Below are 24,473 nucleotides of genomic sequence, written 5' to 3' on the forward strand. Positions count from 1 at the left end.
CTGGATGCTTCTCGTTGTATTGCATTGTAGAATGTTCCAATCTTCTACCGATACGTATCCATCCAGAAATTGGTCAAGAGCCAGAAGGGAACCCCTTTGCTTATTGTCATATTGTTTTGTAAGGCGCTCTTTTCCGCCCCGAAATGGCGAGATTGCGCCATTGCCACAAGCCGCGTTTTCACATGTTGCAACTCTTTGTACGTCAGATGGGGATTATGTGTTGTTGCCACCGATTTGGATTTGTTGCAGGCATTGTTCGCAAAGCGGAACACGTATGCAATCACACGGAGTGCTCGAGAGTATGTGGAGAAACGTTGAAGAATATCGTCCTCTTCCTCGAGTGCGTGATATGCTTCGACCTTGCGTTTCTCGGGTGCAGAAGCGCTACCTGCTCTCGGCTTTGCCCATGCCGAAATGTGGCAAGAAAGCCATTGTGGTCCGTGCCTCGAAAGTGAAGAGCCTATCAAATCATGCGGCTTGCAACGACGTGTGCCAAGATCAGCAGGGTCGTCTTGGCTAGATACATGGCGCCAGGTGCCACTGGGAAGATATTCTCGAATTTGGGAGGTACGGTTGGCCACATAAGTATTCCAGGTCGATGGAGATTTCTCTAGCCAGGCTAGTACAATCTCAGAATCTGACCATAAGAATGTGTTGCATGCTTGTAAGTTGAGCTGTTTTCGAACAGTTGAAGCCAGTTTGGCGAGTAGGACTGCACCACATAGCTCTAAGCGGGATAAGCCTACAGTTTTTATGGGGGCAACTTTGCCTTTCGCAACTAAAAGTGAAGATTTTATTTGGTTGCCCACATGTGTGCGGATGTAAATCGCTGCGCAATATGCTTTTTCCGAGGCATCACAGAACCCCTGGGGTTGGGTGTCTTGCCCTGGAACAACATTAACCCATCGAGGGATTTCGATGTGGCAAATGGCTGGCAGGTTTTCTGCGAAATGTTGCCATTTTGATAATGTTGTGGGCTTGGCGCTTTCATCCCAATCGCTGCTATTCAGCCAGATTTCTTGGAGAAGCATCTTGGCCTGGATCATAACTGGCGACAGCCATCCTGCTGGGTCAAAAAGTTTTGCAACAGAGGATAAAATTTTGTCGCTTTGTGACCGCATTTTGGGAGTGTTCCGGCAGAATGGTGTATGAAAATTTGTCTGTGAGCGCCTTCCATCGAATGCCAAGGGTTTTGGTATTGGAAGTGCTCTCAAATTTCAAGAAGTTGGAGTCTAGAAGATCCTCCTTCGGAAACTGTTCTAATATGGTCGGGTGATTAGCCGTTAATTTCTTTAGTATGAAACCAGCTGATTTTAGGGCGTTTATCACTTGAACAAGTGATTCAGTGGCGTTCTCAATAGTATGACTTCCGGATAGGATGTCGTCGACATACGTTTGCGTCTTGAGAATTTTTGCAGCCAACGGGAATGTCGCTTTCGTGTCATCGGATAGTTGATGCAACATACGAATAGCGAGATATGGTGCACAATTGACGCCGAATGTAACCGTTTTCAGATTGAAATCGCTAACAATGGAGTTGGCCGATTTGCGAAATAGGATTCGCTGAAAATCTTTGTCTTCCTCGTGTATAAGGATCTGACGGTACATTTTTTCAATATCTCCATTGAACACATACTTATGCATGCGCCACTGTAGAATGAGTGGCATGAGATCTGGTTGGAGAGTTGGACCAGTGTATAGCACGTCATTCAGGGATTTTCCTGACCCAGATTTTTTAGAGGCATTGAAAACCACACGAACTTTGGTGGTGACCTTATCTGGTTAGACTACCGGATGATGTGGCAAGTAAAATGAGAAGACCTTGCCATTCGAATTTATTTCGCAATGGTCGGTAGATTCCATGTGATCAAGGTCGAGATATTCTTGCAGCACATTGTTGTACATTGTACCTAACTCCCCCTTTTTCTGAAGCGATCGCTCCATGCTGAAAAACTGCTGCAGAGCAGCCGGCGGGATTTGCCGAGGGAGATTTTTCCGGGAACCCCTTCCTTGAATGGAAGTCGAACAATGTATCGACCGTTTGGTGCACGTGTCGTGGTTGTTGCGTATATCTGCTCACACGCTTGATCCTCGGGGGATATCTGTGGAGGTTGTGGAATTTCCTCCTCTTCCCAAAATTTTCTCAGTTGAGAACTGAGTGTCTCGTTTGACGCTTGGACTTGCGTCGAGAATAACACAATATTTTCAGTTATTGGACCACTGAGAATCCAACCAAAAATGGTTTGTTGCGCAAGTATGCTACCGCCCACCTTTTTTATACCTTCCAGCAGAATTTGTGGAAGTATGTCGCTGCCAATGACCATGTCAGTCTGACCCGGTATGTGGCAACTGGTAACAGCGAGCTCAAGGAGTTTGAACTGCTGCCAGATTTTGCGACTAATGGTGGATGTTGGCAGATTACTTGTCAGTTGCGGCAACACAATGGCATGAGCCTTTATCCTTTTCATGACCTTGGATGCAACCAGTGTCAAAGGACAAAGCTTGGAGGACGTTTGTACGACTTGTCCACCCATGCCAGAGATTTCGAACTTTGAATGTTCGAATGGAAGTTTCAACCGTTTTTGCACTTTCGAGGAAATAAAAGTTCTTTCCGAGCCCTGATCAATAAGGGCTCTCAGTTGAAATAATTCCCCTTCGTGTTCGACTGCGACCATAGCAGTAGGAAGGAGAATTTGGTTATCATTGGCTGCATGCAATGATTGAACCGGTGCGTGTTTTGAACAACACGGTAGCTCGCTAGAATCGGACCTATTCTGCGTTTGTTGAACGGGAGATGTTGACTCAGCAGTTGTGTGCTGCACGTTTGATGCATTCGTTCGCGGGGTGGAACGTGGAGCTTGTGGGCTCGCATGCAACAGCGTGTGATGCCGTTGATGACATGTCGAACATGACCACTTGCTCGTGCACTCATTGATGATATGGGTGCTGCTAAGGCAGTTTGTGCACAGCTTAGCTTGTTTTACGAATTGTGTCCGGTTTTGCACAGACGTTCTTTTGAAATGTGGACAGAATCTAATAAGGTGCGGGGAGTTGCAACATTGGCAAGTTTCCTTTTTAGATTCTGCCACAAGGGTTTGCGTCCTGTTGAAGGACCTGTTTTGCGCAGAATTTTGATGAGCTAGTGGTTTTTGTTTGCTTGGTTGAAGCCTATTGACTCTTTCAACGACTTCATATCTCGAGGTGAGAAAGTCGTTCATTTGTGACCATGAGGGTAGATCTCCTCGAGAAGAGAGAGATTGTTCCCAAAGTGACAGGGTTGTTTCGGGGAGCTTTGATGAACAAATGTACACCAGAATCGGATCCCAACTGTCTGTCGTAACTCCTTGGGAGTGAAGGACGGATAGGACGGTTGTTGATTGTATTTTGCAATTTCTGAAGTTGCTCACTGTTTTCGGATTGAATAGTGGCAAGAGTCAGTAAGGATTTGATCTGCTTGTCAACCAAGCTACGCTTGTTTTCATATCGTGACCGTAAAGCTTCCCAGGCAAGGTCAAAGTTATCATCGCTCAACGCATATTGCTTTACGATGGAGCCGGCTTTGCCTTGCGTTTTGTACCGGAGATGGTACAATTTCTGAGCACGGGAAAGCCTTGGGTGGTTAATGCACACCGCTGTGAACATGTCACGAAAAGCGGGCCATTCTTCATAGCCACCATAAGGGGTCTCCGTGTCGCATGCTGGGACCTTGAGGTAAATATTTGCCTCAGCCGGGGTTGTTCCACGCTGAGTGGTGGACTCGGCGTTGCCATCATTTTGATCAACGAAAGTTGATCGGCAATCTTTGCTGTTGTCACTTCATACGTATCAAGGCAGGCGCATTGTTTGCCTTGTACTTAACTCTTGAAGTCTTCAGGGAAACTTTCGTCTGGTTTCGAAAATACCAGATCGTAAACCGATTGAAGCCGTGCCCAATAATCATCTAGTGATTTGTCCTTTATCATGAGATACGATTCAGTGTGATCTTGAATCGGTGCTTCGTTAAATTTTGCACAGTATCTCATCAGATTGTCACTTTCCGCGATGAACTTTTGCGCGGATGGGTCAACTGTTTTGGATTTCCGGCGGGGGGATGTTGACCTTTCCTTGGCCGTTTCTTCCTTTGGGCCACCTTTTGGTTTTGTCCCGGTTTCGGACGCTTTTGGGGGACTGAGAGGCATTTTAAGCAAACTTTTGGGTTTTCACCAAAAAAACCGAATAAAATATTTGTCCGCTCAGAGAACGTTCGCAAAATTCGAAGATGGAAAACTCTTCGTGCCACAGAAATTTAAAAAGGGAATTTAAATTGGTGGCGGTGTTTGTGTTTTTTTTTTTTTTTGGTAAATAGAGTGAAGCACGGACAACGGGACGTTCCTTAAATTATTTAACTCCGCGAAATTCGGAATTTAATAGTATGCATAATGTTTTGTAAAAGCAAAAAATATAAAATTAAAAAAAATCACAAACAATTTTCACTTATATATACGTGTAAATATACGTGTGGAAATAAACGGGTATTTGTAAATTACTGTTATATATAGGTATGTATATATTAGAAAATAATAATACTTCGAGGTTTGTAGGGATATTTTTTGAAAAGTTCCTATAGGGACGAAAATATCTCAAACTTAGGTTTGTACGACAGAATAAGTACAAATGTACGTGCGCAATATACAAACATATGTGTGTATATATATTTGTTTGTGAATGAGATGAGCTTCTCTGTTTATGTTTACAAACAGAAGAGTTTGTTTTGATTCGCTTCTTCGTCGCTTCAGTGTCGCGTTTCTTTTGTGAAGCTGAGTGCGCTTGATTGCACTGTTGTGAGAGTCCAGCAAAGAAAGATGAAAAAATGGCAAATAAGAGAGAGGTTGAGAAATTTGATCAGCAGTACACAACTCTCGTTGCTAATGTAGCTATACGTTCTGGGAGAATGTCGCTGGAAGAGCGACTTGAACGTGTGAGTAAACACGTATAATGTTCTCAGAGTGGAGAAATAGGAATGTTGGAAAAGCAACTTGAAATTATTTGTACATATATGTAAGTATGTACATACGTATGAATATTATACTTTTCTATATGCTGCGAAGCAGAAAAAATGATTTGGAAGTTGAACTGTATCGACAAGTTCAACGCTCTGTCCGAACAACGGGGTAAACTCAGCTGTAGAAGAAATTTTTGCTGATGTTGTTCTTGCACAGTGGGTTTGAGTAGGCAAGTAAACTGCAATTTTTGTTGGTTGTATACCGCTGAAAATTTTTACATATATATATATATATATAATTGGCGGATTTTGCCTATTGGTATAGCGGAATATTTTCTACCAATTTTTGGTTGCAAAAAAGTTGCAGTAAAACCAACGGTAAGAAAATTTCCGCAATATTCATATATATACGTGGATATATATATGTATATATGTTTTGCAGTTTACAAAAAGTAATATAACTTTTCCGGAAAAAAGTTGTATTATTTTCTGCTATTTTTTTATGGAAATTAAAAAAACTGCCTACTCACCAATTCTTGTATGTACTGCTTCTTATTGTGTTGTTGGCTGGTCTGCTTGTTGTTGATGATAAGCTGGCTATTGTTGCTGCTGCTTGGTTGCTTAGGTAAAGATGATTTTTAATTTTTTATTTTTTGAGTTTCAAAATTTCCTTTTCTCTTTTAAAAAACAATTTTTCTGTGCATTTAAGTGTTTGTATTAATATATGTTTGTATGATGATTGCGCCCACAATTTTCAAAAACTTTTTTTTCTTTTGTGTTTTTTTTTTTTTTTTTTTTTTTTTTTTTTGAACATGCTCAATTCTCTATTTGATATATGTATATAAGCAGCTTTTAAACTTTGTGTTGTTTTTTTCCACACTTCCTTCACTCAGTTTTTATTCACCGTGTCACCACTTTTGTATGTTTTGTTTTAAAAAATTTTTATTTATTTTTCAAACGAACGAAAATTCGATTTTTTGTTTAATTTTTGTTTTAATTATAATTTTAGGAGTTGGGCCAAAGATGGCTGCGAAGGACCATTAACAACTTTGGTCTTGCTTCGCTACACTTAACACTTCCAATTTAAAGGGTCAATAGTTTTTCTTTAAAAACGTTATAAATTCACTTTATTTATAATTTAATAACTAAGTAATTAACTCGTTAAAAACTTGACTTTAAAAATTCAAAGTATTAATATGTTTGCGTATTTTAAATAAATACCCAAAAGGATCGCGTCCGCGGTTGCCGGTTTATAGTGCTAGACTGGCTCGTTGCAATTATTGTTGATGACGATGGTAGTGAATGCGTGTTGGCGCCTTTCCACTCGCCGCGCACGGCTGCGCATAGGATTACCGCCGCCGTCTGAATATTATTGGAGGCGGCTTAAACAGGGGAAAAACTTAAAAAACGTGTGTTTTTATTCCTAATGACCTAGAGCCAGCCAAAAGTGAATAAATATAATTCATAGCAAAGATCGCATTAATATTAGTATTACAATCAACGGATGGCACGCCGTATGCATAACACAACAAGAATAGGACATGCAAAAATAAAGAAAAACAACTGAAACTCCAAAGCGTTAATAAATAGATTTCAAGCCACATCAAAGAATTTGGTAAAAAGTAAATCTGCTATAAAATTTTTAATGAAATGTAGACAATGTAAACTTATACCTAATTTTATTAAGAATTCAACAAAATGTCATAAATTATTTGAATTTTACAAAGACTTACAACAAAACATAGACATACTTTTAGATAAATATACATACCGATACCATAGAAAAATACTAAATCTACTTATCAAACACAAACACAATATAAGGAAACAAAACCGTAGCAATGGAGATAAAGGACTATAACAGCAAAATGGGTGATATTTTAAATGACTTGCCTACATACAGAATTCACAGACAGGATCCCACGTCCAGATTAAAGACAAAAACAATTTAGTTGAAAAACTTTTTAAAATAGGATGTATTTCCAAAGCCGAGAAACACAAACTGATCACAAATACGGCGCCCAAGAATTTATGGTCTCCCAAAAACGCACAAAGCAGGAACTCCACTCAGACCTATATGTTCAGCGATCCTACGGACTGTGTAAATATATTATTAATATATTAAAAAACTTAACTGTCAAATCCAACTACAATATAAGAAACACATTGGAATTCAAAGAGAAGATAAATAACACTTTTATATATGAAGACGAAAAACTCATTTCTTTTGACGTAGTCTCACTGTTTCCCAGTATCCCGACAAATTTAGCACTTGACATCATACAAAAAAAATGGACGACTACCAGCATGCCGAAACAAATATTTATGGACATATTACGATATTGCATAGAAGAAAGTAGATATTTTAAATTTAAGGACACGGTATACGTCCAATTAAAAGGAATGCCGATGGAATCCCCTGCTTCACCAGTTATTGCAGATATTATAATAGAGGAACTAATTAACAAGACGATGGAGGAACTAGCTCAGAAGCCCAGATTAATAAGTATATACGTCGATGACATTTTTGCAATTATACGCGAAGATGAGATACATAATACACTAAATGCGCTGAATTCGTCTAAAAGACACATAAAATTTAGAATAGAATTAGAAGAAGAAGGTAAACTATCTTACCTTGATTCTATAGTAATCAGACGAGGAAATAAATTAAAACTGCGGTGGTATAAGAAACCAACAGATGGTAAACTTTCCGCAAATTGGCAATCACAGCTTCTTGATATTGAATTATCAACCGTTGTAAAGTGTTGGCTAAATTTATTTGCTAACTCTACTGTATCTGAAATCTATTGATTTCCAGCAAGTAATACAACTGGATCATTGTCCTCCATACCGCTTCGATTTAGAAAATTGTTGACAACGCCCCATTCTTTTCTAGTATTGCCAACTGCTGAATTAAACTTGCCTCGAAAGAAGTTGTGCCTCGTCAAACGAATACGTCATTTTGAGCTAAGACATTCGACCAACTTTCGAAGCGTAGTTTTTGGTTTAGCATAAGTTAGTTAAGATTCCCGAAGGGTCCCAAAATGATATCAAAAAAGTCCCGAAATGATCCCGACGGGATCCCGAAAGTCATCCAGGAATGATACCGGAAGGATCCCCAAATGATCCCGCAATAGTCCCGAAATAACTCCGACATATTCACGTAATTAGCAATGAATTCAAGTAGCCAGTTTTGATATTTTTATATACAAAGTGGGTGTGACTTTGATTCGATTTTAAAACTTTTTCCGTCGGCATGTACAAATACAAATATGAAGTTCGCATACCAATTTGCAAAAATATTGCTCAAACGATGTACGAGTTATCGCACTCGAAAGTCCACAAACTCTTATTTGGAAAGTATGCGGTGCCACGCCCATTGTCCAAAAAAATGATGTGGATCAACTACATGCAATGTCCGTAATTTACATGCCACATTTAAATAACGTGGTTTCTTTATGCGGTTTACCAAATTTCACCCTAATAGTTGTATTGGAACGAAATTTATTGCAAAAATCCACTGCAAGTTCACCATTTATACTACGAGATTTTCGATCTAGTTCGTTTATGATAAATTTCTAGTATTATTAACAGAAATTTTCAAAAGTCCATAAGGTTTTAATTTTAGGAATCTGGGAGAATCGATTGGTACCAAATTTTTTAAATTCGGATAAGCCCTTTCTTTGTTATCAAGCGCGACTTTTATTTCGGCCTTAAAAAATAAAAGTCTTGATTTAACTTTTATTTCGGGACTTTTATTTTTAAAAGTCCGAGTTTAACTAGTTCTATCGGACTTAAAAAATAAAAATTCAGATTTTACTTGTATATGTGGACTTTTATGGAAAAAGTTCGAAAAATAAAAAGGATGCACGACATGACATTGCTATAGGGATACCTGGGAACTCAAACATTTTCACCTAGGACAATTTTTTGACCAGAACTTTTTCGACTCCGAAAAAAAAAATTATTATTTTCCGTCCCTGGTTAAAACATATATTTATATAAGGGTTTTTGTTAAGACGAAAGTGTGTGTGACATTGTACCCAAAAATACACTTTATTTTCGTGTGTGCAACCGTTTGTTATTTTTAACATATACATACATATTTAGGCAATTCACAAAGTCTTCTGTTCATTTTATCAAAAATTTTTGTAGGAAATTCTATAGTTTCCAAACGGAAATTTAAGATTTTACAACGAACTCGACACATTTGTGAATTGCCGAATTGTTTGTAAAACAACTAAAAAATACAAAAATTTGTCGATTTCTTTGAGATTTGAGGATTCTTTTGGTGAATCTGGGTTCCAAATGCAAACATGGTGTGGCAACCGTGCTCTTAGCACCTAGCCTAGAAAGTTACAAACATACAAGTGAAGCTATTATAAGCGTGTTAAAAAACAAATCAAGTCTCTCGCTTCATGTTCGTCTCTCCTCGCTGCCACCTGTTTGCCTCGTTAGTTTCTAACTGACAGAGATGCCAGAGCGCTTCCCACAGGAGTAGGGTATGCGGTATGCTGTGCTGATCCGGAAATAAACAGATTCTACAAGCTTCTTGCTCACTATAGCGTTTTTTAAGCAGTAGAAACACTGGAAGAAAATAAGCGCTTTTATATTGACAGCCAAGCAGCAAATAAGGCAATCACGGTGCATTGCACAGCATCTAAAAGTAAGCAAACCCTCGAAAGAATCGGGATAGCTAGTGTAAAAGTTACGAGGGTTCCTTTCACGGATGACCCAACACCACGGTGTACTTAAACAAGGATCAATATCCGTTGATCGCCGGCCCAAAAAAGTTGATACCAATGGGCTGAATTTGGGTGTTCAAATCAACCATCCTTGGTGAAATCGGGGAGCTATCTATACCCTGCCGTCTTCTTTCTAGGTAAATGGCATCCGGTTGCTCGGCAAATGCACCGCGAGTTCCGAGCTTGTCTCAGTATCCCCCTTGCATTGATTTTGTTTTATCTCAATATCTGATTAAAGTATTAATCAGTATAAGATATGTATTTGTTTATCACAACTTAGGAATGTGACCAACCTCTTCTGCCCAGGCGTTGCAACAATGTGTGATACGTTGTTGACGAAAAACTGCCTTTTCTTCGATATTGCTTAAAACTGTACTTCCTTTGCCCAATGCTTTTCACATTCTGGCTTTAATACCTCGATGCATCTTCCTTAAATCCTCGGCCCTTTGACAAAGCGATAAGATACAAGATACATCTTCATTACGATTTATTTTCGCTCCAATTTTCAACCCAATTATCAATGCAATTTTCTATCCAAATTCCACTCAAATTTCAACCACAATTAAGGGCTGTGGTCAGCCTTTTGTTGTCATAGACCTGTTTGCAATGCGCACATGCCTCAACAATATCTTCGCAAAAGCAGTGCGCCAACTGCTGTCAACCAACATACTAAGCCGATTTATCAACATGTTCTGTCAATTGCCGCCACAATTTTGGATGTGGCCATCCATTCTTCGAAAGCATCTTTTCAGGCATCCTTTCTTAACGTAGCCTAAGGCAGCTTCAAACATCTGACAAGACAAGATGAGCACTGGCCCACTCGTGCAATTATCGATTGTTTTCAGCTGACGATAGGCACGAGTTTCTCCATTTCAGCAGCATTTTTTTCCGATTGTCACAATTATGAGATGTGGTCACCCTTTTCGTCTGCCCTTCAAGATCAGTTTTCAATGATTGACGTTTACTGAGAGAAGCAAAGGGCCGAATTCCCCTGGGTTGCACTCCCAGGGAAAAACTTTATTGTCCCGACCCAGGGATAGGAGGTGATGCAGTATATCAGGTCATAACTGGATTTTCCTGCTCCCAGCGAATACAGTTATTAACGACAGTGGTAGAGTCGCGCAAGTGATACGCCGCGTCCACTCTGCTCCCTTTCGAGTAAAAATACCTTACTCATGGATTGGTTAGCCATGTTTATCACAGTGTGTTTATCTCCGCGATATTTCGCCATTTGTTGGGACCATTTAATGATTGTTTACTGGTTGCTGTCGATACTATTTTCAAGATCATATTTAGGAATATCGCAAGAATTGTATGTTGTATTTTCTTCATGGGGAAAGGGCCGCGGGTATAGGGCTAGTTATACGAATATATGAAAGATGAACATACGTTACATTCCACAGCAAATTAACGCTTCATTAACACTTAACTGCGAATGTTTTGCGATTTATTGGGCCACGCAAGTTCGAACAGTGTTGTTGCTCAGAAATTTGTGCACTGTTACCAACTATGGTTTTCTGGCAGTATACAATAGAACAAAATGCATATACTTTTCTGTATTTATTCATTAAAAATACGGTCATTCTACACATAACAATTTGAAACACAATTCAGCTGTGCAAACATATATATAAAGAAACAAGTACAGGGAAATTTTCTATTGAAAAAGTATAGCAAAATATTTTGTCAAAGCCACGTTCATTTTATGTCGCCAAAATATGCGTAATTTTGATGGTGAATGAGGACAAAACGAAGTACCTGCTGTCTTCGAGCAAAGAGTCAGCGCATACGCGCCTTGGCAACCGCGCTACTATTGGCAGCCACATTTTCGAAATAGTAAAAGACTTCGTTTATTTGGGAACCAGCGCCAACACTAACAATAACATCAGCACTGAAATCCAGCGAAGAATCAATCTTGCCAGTAAATGATACTTTGGTCTAGGGAGGGACGAAAGAACGTGTATTACGGGAGTCCCTGTCGTGAAGACTTACCTCCGGTGTAAAACACAGATCAATGTCCGTTGATCTTCGGCCCAACAAGTTGGTACCAAATCGGTGAGCTGGGGTGTTCAAGTCAACCAGCCTTGGTTTGGCCGAGGAGGACTATCCATCCTCCTCTTCCATTTTCGGGTAATGGCAACCGGTTGCACGGCAACTCCACCGCGAGTTCCGTGCTTGCCTCAAGGCCCCTCTTTCATTGATTTTGATATCTCGGTATCTGGTTAACAAGTTAACCAGATTGAGATATTTAACGGCGGTGCATGGTTTTGCTTAGATATTGCTTAAAGGGCCGCACTACGTTGACAAACAAAGTGAGCTTGGCATCCAATTATGCTCCGTCTTCAAACACCAAACACCATCACAATTTAAATCAAGGGATGTTACCAACCTTTTCGGCACACAGACCTGTGAGTGCCGAGTGCCCGCCTCAACAATGCCCCTCGACATCGCTTGAGGCCACACTACGTTGACAAACATTGTGTGCCATATTGTCTACTATTGGCTTCCATTTTCGCTACTAATTTCGCTCCAATTTCCACTCAATTACACAACAATTATGCACCGATTTGCCTCCAAATACACTCCTACCACAATTAAGGGATGTGGCCAACCTTTTCCGCTCACAGACCTGTAAGTGCCGAGTACCTGCCCCAGCAACATCTTTGCATTGCAGTCCGCCACACTGCAGTGATTTGACAACGTCAAATCTTGCCACATATAGGATGTGGCCATCCACACAGCGAACGCCTCCTATTCGCTTACGCAGTCTAAAGCAGCCTCAAACATCTCAAAAGACGAGATGAGCACCGGCCCACTCGTACAATTATCGATTGTTTTTCGGCTGACGATAGACATGCGTTCTTATACCATCTTTCGTCAACTTATTTGCAGCATTTTGTCACAATTTAAGGGATGTGACCAACCTATCATCTGCCCCTCAGGGTCAGCTTCTCAATGAAATTGGGACTGCTGTGGCAAATATGAGACCGAATTCCCTTGGGTCTTGGGTCCCCAAGGGAAAACAAGTCTACTCAGAGCGTGTGTCATAAGTGAACTCTATTTGAAACCACAGCCACCGCGATGCTCCCACAAGGGGGCCATCCCAGGACAGGAGGTGAGACCTGAGTACAAAGCATCGTTTGATGCAGTGCACCAGATCACACTGGCTTCTCCTGCTCCCGCGGTAGCAGTTTTTATAAAGACCTTGCCTAGGGTCCCACAGGGTGATACACCGCGTCCACCCTGCTACCTTTCGAGTAAAACACCTTACTCATGGATTGGGTACCCATGGTATTATGGTCGCCTTTTACGACCGGTATACCTACCGTGGGCATATTCTAACCCCTAACCCACAGGGGGAGGTCTAGGGAGGGACGAAAGAACGTGTATTACGGGAGTCCCTGTCGTCAAGACTTACCTCCGGTGTAAAACACAGATCAATGTCCGAGGGAGGGAATTGGAAAGTAGAATCATCTCTCGGCGAACGAAAATCATACTCTACAAGTCACTTAGAAGTCAGAAGCATGGACCATGACAACAGCCGATGACGCGGCTTTGGGAGTTTTCGAGAGAAAAGTTCTTCGAAAGATTTATGGACCTCTACGCGTTGGCGATGGCGAGTACCGAAGAAGATTTAATGATGAGCTGTACGAGCTATACGCAGACCTCAACATATTCCAACGAATTAAAGCGCAGCGGCTGCGCTGGCTAGGCCATGTTATGCGAATGAAGGATGATGCTCCAGCCAATAAAGTGTTTCTATCGGAACCCGCCTATGGAAGCAGAGGTAGCGGGCGGCCCCCACTTCTTGGGAAGGACCAGGTGGAAAACGATTTAAACTCCCTTGGTGTGACCAATTGGCGCCGCTTGGCGGAGTGACTGGCGCGCTTTGTTGGACGGCCATAACCGTTTAGACGGTTAAGTGCCAATTAAGTAAGAAAGTAAGAAATATGCGTAAAACCCTTGAGTTTATTATATTAATAGAGCAAATCTCAATGCCGTAACTATGACATCTGGGACCGTCACGTTTTACTCAATTTAATTTTAATAAACTTCGAAATTTTCAGCGTTCTCAATTACACGTTGTATATGTCCCACATATAGCCATAGGCCTCCTCTCTCAGACAATTAAGAATGGTCTGTACTCGAAGCTAGCCCAATGCGTATAGGAGACTTCACGTTCATCCATAGAACATAATATCTCAATGCATTAATCATTTATTCGCTAGCTTCTCAGTGATGAAACAACATCGTAAGTGAACCTGCATGCATTTACAATGAAATATATGTAAATAACAATTTAATTTAATAATATATTTATTAAAAGTGTCTATAACATTGCCAAAGTTTAAAGATCGGGCCATAAAATTTTCAATAGACAGAATAGCCAAGTTACATTACTCATAGAGTTTCTTTATTGGGTTTTTATCAATTTTAGTTTAGAAAATGATCGTTCAGCACCAGCTGTTACGTTACGGGAATTATAAGAAGTAACATTAACGTATTGTATACTTCAGGAGAAACATAAAATGATTTTTTATTATAAATAAATCAACAAGGTCTCTAATATAGGACAATTTTTCTATTTCGATGCCATTTAAAACGCTGGAAAGCTGGAAAACACTAAATTTGAAATAATTTAATTTATTGGAAAGAAACGCGATTTCGGCTGGTTTAAACTGCTACCCAATACTCAATAAAATATGTTCACTATCCGGATCTTGAAGTCACTAATCTTCGCAAAACTCATCAGAATGGCGTTTTACCTTCCTCTATCGAATTTTTGAAAATTAAGGGCAATTTTTCTGCTACACTATTTGCTTCCATTTTTTAATTTTCAAATTCATGTCGATATCTTTTCAATTCTTCTTCAAACGTTTTAAGGCATTTGAAAGATCGGTGGCTTCAGACTGAAGTGCTTTAGAGGCTGCATCGATTGTAAGTAAGATTTTGCAATGAAAAACCAATAACATAACAAAATTGTAGTTTTCAATCTTCTTTTTGAATGAAACAGCTTTATTTCCTTCATCTGATTTGCAATTTAACAGAATGTTTTCGTTAGCGCGTTTTGCGCTTTAACAAACCGAACTTTTAAAGCAAAAAACAGCATCATAACGTCCTGCACATCTATTAGGTTTTAATGTTTTTAATGTTTTTGAAGTTGAAGACTCAATTTCTTTATAAGATACAAAACTTGATAAAGTATTCCATCTTTTGATACTACGCCCAAAAAAAATATAAATTTGTTGAATTGTTTCAAAAAAAATTTTGCATATCAATAACCACTCTCACTGCATTATTGAGTACTAGATTTAAATTATGAGCAGCACAGTGAACATATTGTTACGCATATTAGCAAAACTAAGGGGTGCTGCCATCTCTAAGCCGATGCTAAGCAGCGCCTTGCATGCACATCCATAGATCAATCATTATGTATCTACAGAAACGAATTAATCATTATGTCTACACATATGTAGGTACACACAGCTGAGAGCAACGCACAAGCATATGCAGATATCTTCTCTGAAATGCTCCTAAAGTTATGCAATTGTGATTGTGGAAGTGTCGCTCACACATACAAACGCATGGGGTATGAGAGAAGCTATAAAAATTATACATCTGTAGTTATAGCTGAGAAATTTATAACTAACTAAGTAAATTCTGGAAGCGCCTAGAAGATGCCACGAGGAAATCACAAAGTATAAAAGCATCAGCGGTAGAGGCTATATGGGCAGTTTCAGTTAAGCACGCTATCTGTCGGGCAATAGTCAGTTTCATTTGAGCTATCAATTAGTTTGGTTATTAAGCAAGCTATTCGTTACAAAGTATAAGTGTTATTGTCAAGTACTTTAATAAAGGCCATTTTCCATTATTCAATATTGGAGTTATTTACTCAACAATTTAGCGATACGAACGTTAGCAGAAGATTGCAAATAAGGGGAATTGCATAAATTCGTTACAATATATATATATGGAAGAACAGTTTTGTCATTTAATTTGCTTCGTCATTGGTAAGGCAGTTTGAGTTTTAACTTCATGAAATCCTAAAAACGTTTCTTTAATGAAACGCGATTTTGCGATCCCATTGCCATATTTTTATATCATACAATAACGGTATGGTTCACACATTTGATAATTTTTTTGAAACATCTTGAGTTTTATCGAATATGATAAAGTAAAATGGTGCGGAATTTATTTCATTTATAGTTAAATGCATTTTTTATTTTTAGCACCAAGACAGATATTAACTCATTTTGTATTCTTGGATGTATTATGTCCCTGACCCTTTGGTTTACTTAACAATTCTTTTAAAACCAGCACGCATTTTCCTTGTAACTCAACAATACTCAGAAAACTTCCTTTGAAGCTCGGATCACTACAATCTGCGGTTTCTCTGTAGCCACGAAAGGTTAAATGACACGTTGAAAGTGGCAGAGTAACATTAAGGAGCCTAGCCAAATTTAACGCCAAAAAGGTTTTTCTTTTTATAAGTTTGATCCTAGAATCTTGCTCTTCATTTAGCGTTCGAGTGTGTATGTTAAATACGTGCGATGATAAATACACATCAATCCAATTTATACAACGAATTGTGCTGTTGACAGAAGTATATACGTATATACATAGTATGTAATGGCGACGACGGGCTGCTTATCTTTTCTCGCTTGGGTAAGCTTAAAGGTGTTGCCAAGCGTTGGGCAGATGCGCAGCCAGTTTTACGGAAATGGGGTGAGTTTTCGAGTATGTTCTTAAGTGATTTTATATGTGTTGTAAATGCCGCTGATGCACACATTCGTATGATGAATTCGAGAATCGGTAAGAGCGAATTAATGGTAAAATTTTATTATAGAATGCCCGCAATGGGATGTCGAGAACAAATAGCCGACGCAACAATTAATAGATACATAGTTAATGGTCTCTTTGATGAGAATTTGAAACGAACGTTAAGCGCAATAAATTTTACACGATCAGGCCTATTACAATCATTAAAGAGCGTGATGGAAAATAAAATGCATTATAAAAAAAGTAAGGAAGGCTAAGTTCGGGTGTAACCGAACATTACATACTCAGTTGAGAGCTGTGGAGACAAAGTAAGGGAAAATCACCATGTTGTAAAAAGAATCTAGGGTAATACTGGAATGTGTTTGTATGACATGTGTGTCAAATGAAAGGTATAAAAGAGTATTTTAAAGGAAGTGGGCCATAGTTCTATAGATGGACGCCATTTAGGGATGTCGCCATAAAGGTGGACCAGGCCTGACTCTAGAATTTGTTGGTACGATATGAGTATCAAATGAAAGGTGTTAATGAGCATTTTAAGAGGGCGTGGGCCTTAGTTCTATATGTGGACGCCTTTTCGAAATAGCGCCATAAAGGTGGACCAGGGGTGACTACAGAATTTGTTTGTACTATATGGGTATCAAATGAAAGGTGTTAATGAGTATTTTAAAAGGGAGTGGGCCTTAGTTCTATAGATGGACGCCTTTTCGGAATATCGTTATAAAAGTGGACCAGGGTTGACTCTAGAATGCGTTTGTACAATATGGGTATCAAATGAAAGGTGTTAATGAGTATTTTAAAAGGGCATGGACCTTAGTTCTATAGGTGGACGCCTTTTCGAGATATCGCCATAAGCGTGGACCAGGGGTGACTCTAGAATATGTTTGTACGATATGGTTATCAAATTAAAGGTATTAATGAGTGTTTTAAAAGGGAGTGGCCCTTAGTTGTATATGTGAAGGCGTTTTCGAGATATCGACCAAAATGTGGACCAGGGTGATCCAGAACATCATCTGTCGGGTACCGCTAATCTATTTATATATGTAATACCACGAGCAGTAGTCCTTCCAAGATTCCAAGGGCTTTTGATTTCGCCCTGCAAAACTTTTTCATTTTCTTCTACTTAATATGGTAGGTGTCACACCCATTTTACCAAGTTTTTTTCAAAAGTTATATTTTGCGTCAATAGACCAATACAATTACCATGTTTCATCCCTTTTTTCGTATTTGGTATATATTTATGGCATTTTTTTCATTTTTCGTAATTTTCGATATCGAAAAAGTGGGCGTGTTCATAGTCGGATTTCGGCCATTTTTTACACCAATACAAAGTGAATTCAGATAAGTACATGAACTGAGTTTAGTGAAGATATATCGGTTTTTGCTCAAGTTATCGTGTTAACGGCCGAGCGGAAGGACAGACGGCCGACTGTGTATAAAAACTGGGCGAGGCTTCACCGATTTCGCCCTTTTTCACAGAAAACAGTTATCGTCCTAGAATCTAAGCCTCTACCAAATTTCACAAGGATTGGTAAATTTTTGTTCGACTTATCGCATTAAAATTATCCTAGACAAATTAAATGAAAAAGGGCGGAGCCACGCCCATTTTGAAATTTTCTTTTATTTTTGTATTTTGTTGCACCATATCATTACTGGAGTTGAATGTTAACATAATTTACTTATATACTGTAAAGATATTAACTTTTCTTTTAAAATTTGAATTTAAAAAAAAAATTTTTTAAAAAGTGGGCGTGGTCGTTCTCTGATTTTGCTAATTTGTATTAAGCAGACATATAGCAATAAGAGTAACGTTCCTGCCAAATTTCATCATGATGTCTTCAACGGCTGCCAAATTACAGCTTGCAAAACTTCTAAATTACCTTCTTTTAAAAGTGGGCGGTGCCACGCCCATTGTCCAAAATTTTACTAGTTTTCTATTCTGCGTCATAAGTTCAACTCACCTACCAAGTTTCATCGCTTAATCGGTATTTGGTAATGAATTATCGCACTTTTTCGGTTTTTCGAAATTTTCGATATCGAAAAAGTGGACGTGGTTATTGTCCGATATCGTTCATTTTAAATAGCGATCTGAGATGAGTACCCAGGAACCTACATACCAAATTTCATCAAGATACCTCGAAATTTACTCCAGCTATCGTGTTAACGGACAGACGGACGGACGGACGGACATTGCTCAATCGAATTTTTTTTCGATACTGTTGATTTTAATATATGGAAGTCTATATCTATCTCGATTCCTTTATACCTGTACAACCAACCGTTATCCAATCAAAGTTAGTATACTCTGTGAGCTCTGCTCAACTGAGTATAAAAAGACTTGTGATGATGTGTCCTCGGACAAATAAGCTGACTGATAGACCGATATATGTATGGATGAGCAATGCAACCTTAAACTTTTTTTCGGTTGACTCAAGCAGGATATCAAAAAAAGTCGCAAAGTGCTATCACCGATCAATTCGATAGTGGCTACCGAAAAAATCTGTTTTTTTTTTTCGTAAAGTTCCTCCCAACATGCCTCTCTGGCAGCAATCGAGCAATATGTTGGTCAATTCAAAATTTTCATCTACAAAGTGAGCGATGACGGCAAGATAAATAAGTTTATTACGATACGTCCAACAGACAATTGTAACAAAAAACTTTGAACCACCCACAAATATAAATTAAATTTTTTCTAAGCATTCTTTGTACAACGCAAGAATTATCGTCCTTTATATTACTTGCCAACTAGGTAATTCATATGCAGGATGTAGCGCCTTTACAAACTTACGAAATCTTCTGCAAATCGCTTACGAAAAGCATGGGTATTACTTTGTCAAATTCCTTTTTAGCCTTTGCTGAAATCTTTATATTATTCAAAAATGACGTTATTTTCGTTTGCTGCAAACTGGGTCCAGTAGAGATGTTAAGTTGTTTTAATTCAGATTCTATTTTTTAAATCAAGGAGCTTACCATGTGCTTCGGTAACTGTTTCCAGGTGCATTTCTTGCTGTAAGGACGGCTGAGGTTGCCTATGCATTACCCCTGAACTTGGCAGTTCGAAAGTTGGATAGCGGCTTTGCATATGACTTTTTAAATTGCTATGTGATGTTTTGTAGGAAATCCATTCTTTTGAAAATATTACATTTTGCATGCATTCCATTTATTGGCTCATAAAATTGCCACATTTGACTTCTTTTTACTATACTTTGCTGTCATCTTTCACCCGATATTAATACTATACCCGACGTTGCTCGACATGGGCAGATACTAATCTGAACAAGAAGGTGTATTTTAACGCATTCCTTCCAGTTACTCAAATTCAGGAAATCAAAAATTCAAAATGTATTTCCCAGTTTTTCTTATTCTTACCCTTTATAATTTCCTTGTCTCTCCCTCTTCTTTTTTTACACCCTCTACCTCTCTCCTTCCTTTTTTATTAGATCCCTCATTCCTCTAATTTATCATTCTTTGCGTGAATTCAATGTTATGACCAAACAGTAGTTCTGCACTTAAGTACGTACATGGCGTATGAGTAACTTTTGCTGACATACAAAATTTGTCGCACCACCCAGTGGCGCACGTGAAATTAAATTAAAAAAATTAATTTAAAATTCTTAGTTCTGATGTATGAAAAACCTTCATTTTGATCGAAGGAATCTATAACCAAAATTTTGGTGATGATTGAAGTGTGGGAAATACGTTTCCACAGTGACACACAGAATTTAATTTATATCTTAATAAATAAAAAACGCGTGTCACAACATTTTTGGGCGCGACATTCTCCTAAACTACTGAACCGATTTTGAATTTGTTTTGCATGCCGTGTGTAGTTTGATCTAACTTGAGGCGGCCCGTGGTTTAGAGGTTCTATGACATTTTTTTTTTTATTTCAGGAGAGTCTTTAGTTGTTCCATGTGCAATTTTTAAGCCGAATTTCAAAAGCAACGAAAATCTGCAATTCGTTTTAATATTATAGTGAAGTGAGATATAGGCCGAAACGTGGACCCGAGTACCCCTAGAATGTGGTTATAGAATATGGATAACAAATGAAAACTGTTGATGAGTGTTTTAGTACAGAATAATATATTATCCAGCGACGGACTGGGACTGGGATTAGGACTAGGACTGGGACTGAGATTCGGAGTGGGACTGGGACTGAGACTCGGAGTGGAACTGGGACTGGAACTAGAATAAAATACATACCACACTCTGGGACAGGCAATAAGGGATGCAGAAGAATGAAAAGAAATTGAGAGAAGAGAAAAGAGAGAAGGAGATTGAGAAAGAGATAAAAAGAGACGAAGATGGAGATAGATGAAGCGAAAAAGACGGAGGGAGGAGTGAATAAAAGGATTAGGAAAAAGTGAAGAGGGGGAAGCAGAGTCAGACAGAAAAAGCTTATTAAAATTTATGCAGATATGCCAAATTTAGCGCATGACAACGTCTGCCGGGTCTTATAGTATATATATAGCTTAACACAACTAAATTTTTAAACCAGATCAAAAACTTATTTAGAACAAGTAAGGAAGGTTAAGTTCGGGTGTAACCGAACATTACATACTCAGTTGAGAGGTATGGTGACAACAAAAGGGAAAATAACCATGTAGGAAAATGAACCGAGGGAAAACCCTGGAATGTGTTTGTACGACATGCGTATCAAATTAAAGGCACTAGCGAGTATTTTATGAGGGAGTGGGTCATTGTTCTATATGTGGACGCCATTTAGGGATATCGCCATAAAGGTGGATCAGGGTTGACTCTAGAATTTGTTTGTACGATATGGGTATCAAATTAAAGGTATTAATGAGGGTTTTAAAAAGGAGTGGTGGTAGTTGTATAGGTGGTTGCCTTTTCGAGATATCGCCATAAAGGTGGACCAGGGGTGACTCTAGAATGTGTTTGTACGATATGGGTATCAAATTAAAGGTATTAATGAGAGTTTTAAAAAGGAGTGGTGGTAGCTGTATATGTGAAGGCGTTTTCCAGATATCGACCAAAATGTGTACCAGGGTGACCCAGAACATCATCTGTTGGATACCGCTAAATTATTTATATATGTAATACCTGCCAAGATTTCAAGCGTTTTTTATTTCGCCCTGCAGAACTTTTTCATTTTCTTCTACTTAATATGGTAGGTGTCACACCCATTTTACAAAGTTTTTTCTAAAGTTATATTTCGCGTCAATAAACCAATCCAATTACCATGTTTCATCCCTTTTTTCGTATTTGGTATAGAATTATGGCATTTTTTTTTTTTCATTTTTCGTAATTTTCGATATCGAAAAATTGGGCGTGGTCATAGTCGGATTTCGTTCATTTTTTATACCAAGATAAAGTGAGTTCAAGTAAGTACGTGAGCTAAATTCAGTAAAGATATGTCGATTTTTGCTCAAGTTATCGTGTTAACGGCCATGCGGAAGGACAGACGATTTCGCCCATTTTCACAGAAAACAGTTAACGTCATAAAATCTATGCCCCTACCAAATTTCAAAAGGATTGGTAAATTTGTGTTCGACTTATGGCAATAAAAGTATCCTAGACAAATTAAATGAAAAAGGGCGGAGCCACGCCCATTTTGAAATTTTCTTTTATTTTTGTATTTTGTTGCACCATATCATTACTGGAGTTGAATGTTGACATAATTAACTTATATACTGTAAAGATATTAAATGTTTTGTTAAAATTTTACTTAAAAAATTTTTTTTTTAAAAGTGGGCGTGGTCCTTCTCCGATTTTGCTAATTTTTGTTGAGCGTACATATAGTAATAGGAGTAACGTTCCTGCCAAATTTCATCATGATATCTTCAACGACTGCCAAATTACAGCTTGCAAAATTTTTAAATTACCTTTTTTTAAAGGGGGCGGTGCCACGCCCATTGTCCAAAATTTTACTAATTTTCTATTCCGCCTCATAAGTTCAACTCACCTACCAAGTTTCATCGATTTACCTGTCTTTGGTAATGAATTATTGCACTTTTTCGGTTCTTCGAAATTTTCGATATCGAAAAAGTGGGCGTGGTTATAGTCCGATATCGTTCATTATAAATAGCGATCTGAGATGAGTGCTCAGGAACCTACATACCAAATTTCATCAAGATACCTCAAAATTTACTCAAGTTATCGTGTTAACGGGCGGACGGACGGACGGACATGGTTCAATCAAATTTTTTTTCGATCCTGATGATTTTGATATATGGAAGTCTATATCTATCCCGATTTCTTTATACTTGTACAACAAACCGTTATCCAATCAAACTTAATATACTCTGTGAGCTCTGCTAAACTGAGTGTAAAAACTTCAATTCAAATAACGTCACCAGAAAGAGGTGATTTTGATTATCCATGAAGATATCAGAGCCGCAGGGAGCCGTGCCGGGCCCCTGGGACAGTTCGCGTTTACGGGCCCCCTAAAAAATAAAGTCAATCCAGTAAAAAAATAACATAACATACATAAATTTTCAATTCACATTGTCAGTTTTATTTCATATAAAATAAGATTTACTGGAGCACTTACATAAATGAAATGTTAGATTTCATTGTTTGATTTGCTTACATTAACTTTTTCTAAATATGCATATACATTTTAAGAGCTTGACTCAGCCAAGGAAAACCTTCTGTGCTTTTTGATCTGCGAATATGGAAATTACCGATTCAAAACTAATGCTTCGAGCAAGGCTGGACTCCAACGCCAATGTTCCAAGGCTTATCAAGCTATTTTGGCTCACAGTAGAACGTAAAAAATTTTTCACGGGAGACAATATACTAAAAGAACGCTCCCTTTCAGCTACACTGACTGGATGCTAAGTGGATGGCTTTGAGATGAATGATTTCATCTATTAGATCCGTAGAAATATCGATGCCATAAATCATGCAGAATGCCGCTGCCTTTTCTCTGAGCTCTTCTTCCGTCAGATCCTAAAAAACTAAATTTAATCGCAAATGTCATTTACAGCTTCGAAAAGTCTTGTCATGTTATCAATTAAGCAGTCCAAAATAACGTAAAAAACTTGCTGTTTGAATTTAGTTTCGGAATCACACTCAGGTGATTCGCCAGGTAATTCATCGAACTGGCGCTTTCTTATCTTCCTTCTTTCTCTGCGAAGATACTCACAACTCCTATACTCCCTGCCAGAACCTTACATTCTTGAAGTATGATCGACCATTGATCCCTGAACTTCTTCAACTCATCAATCAGGCTACGCATATTTTCTGTTTACACGTCCAGTGTGGAATTTCTAGCTTGCAGTACCAGATTTCGATGGTTGATTGCCGTCAACACTTTGAGCCAAATAAGAGGATAGACTCAAATTTCCCCACATATGCTTCAATACGTTTAAAATCCGTTACTGTTTCTGAACTCAGATTTAAAAGCTTGATTTCATCAATAGGTTTCAATATTTGGGGAATGTGAGTGGCGAAAGGTTTCACACTATCCATCGTGTGTGTGACATGCTGTGCAAAGAGCGATTAGTTTTTTCCTTGAGAATTTCCCATCTCTGAGGGCTTGCGCTAAAGATATTATACAATTTCTGCATAATAGCCGTGTTTTTTAACACGCGTATATCCGTTTACGCTTAAACTTTATATTGACTGCTAAGAGACAAACTATAAATACACCTCTGAAATTGCTGCGCATAAATTTTGTCCTACTAAATTTCAATACGCATTATACTCAGATGTAACTGAAATATGTGTCTTTGTTTCACCCTGTACACTAATTCTATGTATTATATGTGTGTCCACAATTCATCGCAACTGATTCAGCTATATGTTATACCCTATGGCCATCAGAGCGTTGCGTCTCCGCTTTTCGGTACACCCTGTTGCTGTAGCTAGTTGTTTTACCACAGCCGCTAGATGGGTCTCCTAAGCATTATCTAAGCGAAGATATGCGTTTTTTAACACGCGCAAACGAAACGTATACGCGCGTGTTAAAAAACACGGCTAATATCGACAAATGTGATGAC

The 24,473-nt window shown here is 38.6% G+C and overlaps 1 protein-coding gene across 18 annotated transcripts in view; it reads right to left on the reverse strand.

The window, feature by feature from the left end:
* LOC137243734 (uncharacterized) overlaps positions 1-24,473 on the reverse strand; it is an 815,214-nt gene that overhangs the window by 568,347 nt on the left and 222,394 nt on the right. The window contains exons 1-2 of one of the 18 annotated variants that reach the window (XM_067771772.1): positions 6,203-10,749; positions 5,512-6,084 (exon numbers count right to left, since the gene is read on the reverse strand). The exons of 16 other annotated variants lie outside the window; for them this stretch is intronic. The gene's annotated coding sequence lies outside the window, so the exon portion shown is untranslated. Of the gene's footprint in view, positions 1-5,511; positions 10,750-24,473 lie in introns of those variants that run through there. One more of the 18 variants, XM_067771769.1, reaches the window with a different exon arrangement.

Source organism: Eurosta solidaginis, chromosome 3 (assembly GCF_040869045.1).
Source record: "Eurosta solidaginis isolate ZX-2024a chromosome 3, ASM4086904v1, whole genome shotgun sequence".
Lineage (NCBI taxonomy): Eukaryota > Metazoa > Arthropoda > Insecta > Diptera > Tephritidae > Eurosta > Eurosta solidaginis.